This window comes from Pan troglodytes, chromosome 12, assembly GCF_028858775.2.
Source record: "Pan troglodytes isolate AG18354 chromosome 12, NHGRI_mPanTro3-v2.0_pri, whole genome shotgun sequence".
In the NCBI taxonomy this organism is placed as follows: Eukaryota; Metazoa; Chordata; class Mammalia; order Primates; family Hominidae; genus Pan; species Pan troglodytes.
The window spans coordinates 13,692,049-13,701,788 of NC_072410.2; the positions used below are offsets into that span (position 1 = coordinate 13,692,049).

A 9,740-nucleotide genomic window follows, 5' to 3' on the forward strand; every position below is an offset into this window, starting at 1 on the left:
TCCTATTCCACATAGTGTTGGAAGTTCTGGCCAGGGCAATTAGTCAGGAGAAGGAAATAAAGGGTATTCAATTAGGAAAAGAGGAAGTCAAATTGTCCCTGTTTGCAGATGACATGATTGTATATCTAGAAAACCCCATTGTCTCAGCCCAAAATCTCCTTAAGCTGATAAGCAACTTCAGCAAAGTCTTAGGATACAAAATCGATGTACAAAAATCACAAGCATTCTTATACACCAACAACAGACAAACAGAGAGCCAAATCATGAGTGAACTCCCATTCACAATTGCTTCAAAGAGAATAAAATACCTAGGAATCCAACTTGCAAGGGACGTGAAGGACCTCTTCAAGGAGAACTACAAACCACTGCTCAATGAAATAAAAGAGGATACAAACAAATGGAAGAACATTCCATGCTCATGGATAGAAAGAATCAATATCGTGAAAATGGCCATACTGCCCAAGGTAATTTATAGATTCAATGCCATCCCCATCAAGCTACCAATGACTTTCTTCACAGAATTGGAAAAAACTACTTTAAAGTTCACATGGAACCAAAAAAGAGCCCACATTGCCAAGTCAATCCTAAGCCAAAAGAACAAAGCTGGAGGCATCACACTACCTGACTTCAAACTATACTACAAGGCTACAGTAACCAAAACAGCATGGTACTGGTACCAAAACAGAGATATAGATCAATGGAACAGAACAGAGCCCTCAGAAATAACGCTGCATATCTACAACCATCTGATCTTTGACAAACCTGAGAAAAACAAGCAATGGGGAAAGGATTCCCTATTTCATAAATGGTGCTGGGAAAACTGGCTAGCCATATGTAGAAAGCTGAAATTGGATCCCTTCTTACACCTTATACAAAAATTAATTCAAGATGGATTAAAGACTTAAATATTAGACCTAAAACCATAAAAACCCTAGAAGAAAACCTAGGCGTTACCATTCAGGACATAGGCATGGGCAAGGACTTCATGTCTAAAACACCAAAAGCAATGGCAACAAAAGCCAAAATTGACAAATGGGATCTAATTAAACTAAAGAGCTTCTGCACAGCAAAAGAAACTACCATCAGAGTGAACAGGCAACCTACAAAATGGGAGAAAATTTTCGCAACCTACTCATCTGACAAAGGGCTAATATCCAGAATCTACAATGAACTCAAACAAATTTACAAGAAAAAAACAAACAACCCCATCAAAAAGTGGGCAAAGGATGTGAACAGACACTTCTCAAAAGAAGACATTTATGCAGCCAAAAAACACATGAAAAAATGCTCACCATCACTGGCCATCAGAGAAATGCAAATCAAAACCACAGTGAGATACCATCTCACACCAGTTAGAATGGCAATCATTAAAAAGTCAGGAAACAACAGGTGCTGGAGAGGATGTGGAGAAATAGGAACACTTTTATACTGTTGGTGGGACTGTAAACTAGTTCAACCCTTGTGGAAGTCAGTGTGGCGATTCCTCAGGGATCTAGAACTAGAAATACCATTTGACCCAGCCATCCCATTACTGGGTATATACCCAAAGGACTGTAAATCATGCTGCTATAAAGACACATGCACACATATGTTTATTGCGGTACTATTCACAATAGCAAAGACTTGGAACCAACCCAAATGTCCAACAATGATAGACTGGATTAAGAAAATGTGGCACATATACACCATGGAATACTATGCAGCCATAAAAAATGATGAGTTCATGTCCTTTGTAGGGACATGGATGAAATTGGAAATTATCATTCTCAGTAAACTATCGCAAGAACAAAAAACCAAACACCGCATATTCTCACTCATAGGTGGGAATTGAACAATGAGAACACATGGACCCAGGAAGCGGAACATCACACTCTGGGGACTGTTGTGGGGTTGGGGGAGGGGGGAGGGATAGCTTTAGGAGATATACCTAATGCTAAATGATGAGTTAATGGGTGCAGCACACCAGCATGGCACATGTATACATATGTAACTAACCTGCACATTGTGCACATGTACCCTAAAACTTTAAGTATAATAATAAAAAAAAAGTTTAGATTTACAGAAAAACTGCAGATAGTCCAAAAATTTCCCACATACCCTATACCCAATTTCTACATCCAGTTTCCCTATTATTAGTATTTTACATTAGTATAGTACATTTGTTAAAATTAATGAAATATCAACACATTATTAGTAATTAAAATTCATACTTTATTCAGTTTTTTTTTAAGAGAGTCTTGCTGTGTTGCCTAGGCTAGAGTGCATTGGCACAAACACAGCTCACTGCAGCCTTGAACTCCTGTGCTCAAGCAGTCCTCCTGCTTCAACCCCCCAAGCAGATGGGACTCCAGGTGCAAGCCACTGCATTAGTTTGTAGAATATCCCTTAACTGAAATTTGTCTGATGTTTCTTCATGATTAGCCTGGGGATATGAATTTCAGGAAGGAAGATCATAAAGTGTCATTTTCATCACAGCATATCAAAGGTACTTATCAACAGTATCACTTATCGCTGCTGATGTCAACCTTGATCACCTAACTGAGAGAGTGTTTGTCAGATTTCTCTACCATGATGTTACATTTCCCCACTTTCCATATTGTACTCTTCGGAAGGAAGACAATATGTGCAGCCCTCAGTTACAGAGTGAGGCCAGTTGATTTTGTTGTTGTTTTACAAACTTGCAAAAGCAAATGAAGGAGGGAAGCATCTTTTCAACAGTTAGTGTTGCAATATTTGTATATTCAGATGGAAAAAATGAATCTTGATTCATACTACACACCATATACAAAAATTAAAGTGCATCAAAGACCCAGATATGAGAGTAAAGCTGCCGGGCGCCGTGGCTCACACCTGTAATCCCAGCACTTTGGGAGACCAAGGCAGGCGGATCACCTGAGGTCAGGAGTTCAAGACCAGCCTGGCCAACATGGTGAAACCCCATCTCTACTAAAAATACAAAAAATAAATAAATAAATAAAATAGCCAGGCGTGGTGGCAGGTGCCTGTAATCCCAGCTACTCAGGAGGCTGAGACAGGAGAATCACTTGAACCTGGGAAGCGGCGGTTGTAATGAGTCGAGATCACGCCATTGCACTCCAGCCTGGGGTACAAGAGCGAGACTTCATCTCAAAAAAAAAAAAAAAAAAAAAAAGAGTAAAGCTATACACTTAGAAGAAAACATAGCTGTAAATCTTCATAACCTTGGATTAGGCAATGATGTCTTAAATATGGTACCTAAAGCACAAGGAACCTAGGAAAAAAATTGATAAGTTGGAGAAAAGTTTTAAATTTTGTGCTTCAAAGGTATTGTCAAGAAAGTGAAAAGACAACTCACAGAATGGGAGAAAAGATTTGCAAATAATCTGATAAGAGTCTGTTATCCAGAATATGTGAAGAAGTCTTACAACTCAACATAAAAAGACAACCCAGTCTAAAAATGGGCAGAGGATTTGAACAGACATTTTGCCAAAAATATATTATACAAGTGGCCAAAAAGGACGATAAAAGATGACCAACATCATTAGTCATTAGGGAAATGTAAGCCAAAACCACTTCACACCCAGTAGGATAGCTATAATCAAAAAGACAGACAATAACAAGTGTTTATGAAGATTTGGAGTTATTTGACCCCTTGTACATAATTGATAGGAATGTAAAATGGTGCAGCCGCTTGGTAAAACAGTTTGACAGGTTCTCAAAAAGTTAAACGTTGGTCTCTTCCAGGAGCTACCGCCAGAAGATGGCGGCAGCCGCCAAGTTGTCACTACTAGAGAAGTCCCTGGGACTGAGTAAGGGGAATAATAAATAAAGTGCTCAGGACGAGTGACAGATTCCGGTTCTTCAAACAAACAATGGTCCAAGTCTAAGAGGATTGACTACTATAGCAGCTCATCTAGTCAAGCAAGCTAACAAAGGATATTTGCTAGGGAGTACTGCAGAAGAAAAAGCAATAGTTCAGCAATGGTTACAATACAGAGTCACTCCAGTAAAAATGATAGCCACACACTGTTTTTTTTTTTTTGTTTTTTTTTTTTGAGACGGAGTCTCGCTCTGTCGCCCAGGCTGGAGTGCAGTGGCGCTACCTCTGCTCACTGCAAGCTCTGCCTCCTGGGTTCACGCCATTCTCCTGCCTCAGCCTCCCGAATAGCTGGGACTACAGGCGCCCGCCAACAACGCCCGGCTAACTTTTTTGTATTTTTTTTATTAGAGACAGGGTTTCACCATGTTAGCCAGGATGGTCTCGATCTCCTGACCTTGTGATCCGCCCACCTCAGCCTCCCAAAGTGCTGGGATTACAGGCGTGAGCCACCATGCCCAGCCCACACCCTGTTGAAGGATCTTATTTCATATCTTGAAGATAAAGTCTACCTTATAGGATATAACTACCTTTGCAGATATCCTATTGTACTATGGACTTCATCGCTTTATAGTTGACCTGACAGTTCAAGAAAAGAAGAAATATCTTAATGCGTCTCATCTCGCTGGTTTTGTCACATTCAGCATTATCCAGATATCAGGCAACATCTGTCTAGCGTTGTCTTCATCAAGAACAGACTATACACTAATTCCCACTAGAAGCTATCCGTGCCGTACAGAAGATGTATTAAAAATGTTTTAACTGGAAAATGTATTCTGACCACAGGACTAATATAAATTAATATACAGTCATTCATTATTTGTTGAAATCTATAGAATTTTTAAAGTGTCAACTTGTGTCTGAATGTTTTATTTGTTCTTTAGTTGAAGGTTTTTTTTTTGTTTTTTTTTTTTTGAGACGGAGTCTCGCTCTGTCTCCCAGGCTGGAGTGCAGTGGCGCGATCTCAGCTCACTGCAAGCACTGCCTCCCGGGTTCACGCATTCTCCTGCCTCAGCCTCCCAAGTAGCTGGGACTACAGGTACCCACCACCACGCCTGGCTAATTTTTTGTATTTTTAGTAGAGACGGGGTTTCACCATGTTAGCCAGGATGGTCTTGATCTCCTGACCTCGTGATCTGCCCATCTCAGCCTCCCAAAGTGCTGAGATTACAGGCGTGAGCCACCACGCCCGGCCTTTAGTTGAAGTTTTGCAATGTTTTATGTAAAAATTTAACTGCTATTAAAAAAACAAGTTGAGATCAAGTTACAAAATTAACCTTGTTTTTAACAAATGACATTTATTTCAATAAAAGTTGCAAATCAGTGGTTTAATCTAAAAAAAAAATAGGTGTCCTTTCAATGGTTGACATATTTGGCTATTTATTAACCTCTTTCATATTCTCAAATTTCTTTTCCCCTTTTGGGTATTTATGGAAGTTTGTTAAGAACTGTGATTAAAAGAAAGAAAGAAAAAAAACAAGGCCAGGCACAGTGGCTCACGCCTGTAATCCCAGCACTTTGGGAGGCCAAGGCGGGTGGATCACCTGAGGTCAGGAGTTTGAGACCAGCCTGGCCAACATGGTGAAATCCCCATCTCTACTAAAAATACAAAAAAAAAATTAGCCAGGCACAGTGGCAGGCGCCTGTAATCCCAGCTACTCAGGAGGCTGAGGCAGGAGAATTGCTTGAACCCAGGAGGCAGAGGTTGCAGTGAGCTGAGATGACGCCATTGCACTCTAGCCTGGGGAACAAGAGCGAGACTTTGTCTCAAAACAAAAACAAAAAAAAAAATTCTGTGTGTCTACACTAGATACCCCTAGATGGCACATATAGGTTTGTGACCTATCTGTCTCCAAAGTTGAGAAACAGACAGAAAGAGTTACAAACAAGATATTATAAAAGATTAATTACTATACCTTGCTATTATGAGGAAGGGAAAAGGCTTTTTATTTTTAATTTTTACACACAAAAACAACCACAAGCTTAGGTTTTACAACCTCGGCCACAGGTCCAAAGGAAATTCAGAACTCAAAAACTCACCAATCTAGCAGCAGCTCCATCATGCACACACATTTTTTTTTTAATTTTTTCCCCTTCCTCCCTTCCTTCCTGCCTTCCTTTTCTCCTTTCTTTCTTTCTTTGACATAATTGTGCTCCTAGTGGCAAGCAAACAAGAGAAATACCATAAAGAATGCCAGGAGCTTGCAGTGAGCCAAGATCGCACCACTGCACTCCAGCCTGGGTGACAGAGGAGACTCCGTCTCAAAAAAAAAAAAAAAAAAAAAGAGTCATTATTGAGCTCAGTGCATTGGCTCATGCCTGTAATCCCAGCATTTTGGGAGACCGAGGTGGCAGATCACCAGAGATTAGGAGTTCGAGACCAGCCTAGCCAACATGGTGAAACCGCGTCTCTACTAAAAATACAAAAATTTAGCCGGACATAGTGGCTCGTGCCTGTAGTCCCAGCTACTCGGGAGACTGAGACAGAAGTATCGCTTGAACCCACATGGCAGAGGTTGCAGTGAGCTGAGATCTTGCCACTGCACTCCAGCCTGGGCAGAGCAAGACTCTGTCTCAAAAAAAAAAAAAAAATTATTATCAGTTGATTTCCTGTTGTCTGCCACCTGACAGATCACCAAATCACCAGCCATTCCCAGGAAATGACAAGAGCCAGACCTCTAATTTCAGTGTGTTGTACAGCAAATGGAATCTCTTATGTGTAACATCTCCATTTCTCCAACAAACTATAAGAAGAAGAAACTTATTTCCAAGATGGTTTTGGCAGGTAGAATGGAATCCTTTTGTATGCGCCATCTCAACTCCTCTAAAACTACAAAGACAAAGCACTTAGACTACTGTATTTTGCTCAAGAAACTAAATGGAGTTGCTTACAGGCATTATGTGGTTTCCCAATAAATTATAAGTGCAGTTTCCCAATAAACTACAAAACCTAGACCTCTGTGCTTCTGGTATGTTCTTCAGCATGCTGAATGGAGTCTTCTACATCTGCCATCTCTTGGGAACAGGCCCCAAAATCTGGCCATAAACTGGTCCCAAAACTAGCCACAAACAAAATCTCTGCAGCATGGTGACATGCTCGTGATGGCCTTGACGCCCACGCTGGAAGGTTGTAGGTTTACCAGAATGAGGGCAAGGAACACATCTGACCCACCCAGGGCAGAAAACTACTTACTTAAACCACAAACAATAGCGTGAGCTATCTGTGCCTTAAGGACATGTTCATGCTGCAGATAAGTAGCCAGAGCCCATCCCTTTATTTCGAGGCATCCCTTTGTTTCCCATAAGGAATACTTTTAGTTAATTTATAATCTATAGAAATAATGCTTATCACTGGCTTGCTGTCAATAAATATGTGGGTCAAACTCTGTTCGGGGCTCTCAGCTCCAAAGGCTGTGAGGCCCCTGATTTCCCACTCCACACCCTATATTTCTGTGTGTGTGTCTTTAATTCCTCTAGCCCCACTGGGTTGTGGTCTCCATGACCGAGCTGGTCTCAGCAGCCATCTCTCTCTCTTTTTGTTTTTTTTTTAAAGACAGAGTCTTGCTTTATTACCCAGGCTGGAGTACAGTGGCACAATCTTGGCTCACTGCAACCTCGACCTCCTGGGCTCAAGCGATCCTCCCATCTCAGCCTCCTGAGTAGCTGGGACCACAGGTATGCACCACCATGCCTGGCTAATTTTTGTATTTTTTGTAGAGACGGAGTTTCACCATGTTGCCTGGGCTGGTCTCGAACTCCTGGGCTCAAGCATCTGCCTGCCTCAGCCTCCCATAGTGCTGGGATTACAGGCATGAGCCACTGTGCCCAGCCTACATCCACCATCTCACTTTCCCTCAATCTTCAAGTGCTAGACTTTGTATTTCCAGTATGGCTTTATGCTGACTTGAGACCCCTCTAAGCATCATTTCAGTGCCCCAGTGAACCCTAATGTTTAAACATTTGTACATCATAGATACTGTTCAGCATAGTGAAAGGAGTTTTGTACCTATACTATCTCAAGTTTCCAAAAGCTATAAGGGCTAGACACTGATCCTTCCACTTTATTGTTCACCTCTCGAAATGCAGCCTCTACATGCTCTAATAATTGTACTTCCCATATGCAGTTGATTGTGGTGATTTGAGCCTTTTAAACACACAACCTGACTTTGCCTCCCCAACCTCCCCCCAACAAATTACATAAGCTGGATACTAGTATTTCCAGTCTGTTGTTCAGCACATGGAATGAAATGTCCTAGGTTCTCCATCATTACACCCCAACAATTTCAAAAACTGGGCTCTTGGCCTCCTAGTATGTGGTTGAGCATGTTAAAGGAAGTATCATGACAGAACTCTCAATTCCATAACAGACACAAGTGCCAGACAAGGCAACTTCCATTGTACTTCTCAGCACAGTGAAAAAATACACTATCTCATTTTTTTTTTTTTTTTGAGATAGAGTCTTGCTCTGTGGTCCAGGACGGAGTGCAGTGGTGTGATCTCAGCCCACTGCAACCTCACCTCCCAGGTTCAAGTGATTCTCCTGCCTCAGCCTCCCGAGTAGCTAGGACTACAGGCATGCACCACCATGCCCAGCTAATTTTTTTAATTTTTTTTAGTAGATACAGGGTTTCACCATGTTAGCTAGGCTGGTCTCTAACTCCTGACCTCAGGTGATCTGCCCTCCTTGGCCTCCCAAAGTTCTGGGATTACAGTCATTAGCCACCATGCCTAGCCCACTAGCTCATTTTTCTTTTTTTTTTTTGAGACGGAGTCTCGCTCTGTCACCCCAGCCGGAGTGCAGTGGTGCCATCTTGGTTCACTGAAACCTTCGCTTCCCAGGTTCAAGCAATTCTCCTGTCTCAGCCTCCTGAATAGCTGGGACTACAGGCATGTGCCACCACGCCTGGCTAATTTTTTTGGTATTTTTAGTGGAGATGGGGTTTCGCCACGTTAGCCAGGATGGTCTCCATCTCCTGATCTCATGGTCTGCCCGCCTTGGCCTCCCAAACTGCTGGGATTACAGGCGTGAGCCACCGCACCTGGCCCTAGCTCATTTTTCTAACAAACTGTAACACTTAGATACACTTCTTATGCCTCTTCCAGGATGCTAAATGGGTTGTCACTTACCCACCAACTATAAAAGCTCAACAATTGGCCTTCTGTACCTTGTTCAACACAATGAGGAGCATCTTTAAATGGTGCTGCCCCATTTCCAATGGGATGAGAGTGAGATTTTACTTCCAATGAGTTTTTCAGCCTATTGGATGGATTATCTTGAAAGACACTCCAAGAAACCACTAAAGGAAATACTTTATTCCAGTATCGTGTTCACTGTGCTGAATGGAGTGTTTTACTTGTACTATTTCACTTTACAACAACTATAAAAGCGATTGTACTGTGAGGGTTAATTCCAGCAGGCCTGAAATTAGCTTGAACTGTTTTAAAGTTCCTGCATGGCAATGACCCCTGGCCAAGAGCATGAAGCATATTGATTAATAATGTTGCTTTTTAACCATCAGTCTGAGGAGCTTCAGGGAAACTTGTACTACCATCAACTTTGCTTTTCGAAAACAATGAGATAAATGATTTGCACCTGATCTCAGCGAGACCCCTCCACCCCCTGCCACAGGGCTCTGCTGTTGAGGCTGGTTATGCCTGAAGACTATGCCGATGACCAGCAAAATATAAAAATCCGCAGCTGAGACTCCATTTTGGATCCCGTTTCCGAGGTGTTCCATGCACACATCAATGGTTTTTGATCCAACAGAGAAAGTGCATCCTGCCACGTTCCTTACAGAAATTAGGACAAAGGAGCTGGCACCTGGCCTATCTGGCCATGAATAGCCTTTGACTGAGATGCTTATTCTTACTTTACTGCTTTTTG

The 9,740-nt window shown here is 41.9% G+C and overlaps 1 pseudogene; it reads left to right on the plus strand.

Annotated features, from left to right (window-relative positions):
- The first annotated feature begins 3,217 nt into the window (after positions 1-3,217).
- LOC107971379 (eukaryotic translation elongation factor 1 epsilon-1-like) lies at positions 3,218-4,575 on the plus strand (annotated as a pseudogene).
- Positions 4,576-9,740: the final 5,165 nt, after the last annotated feature.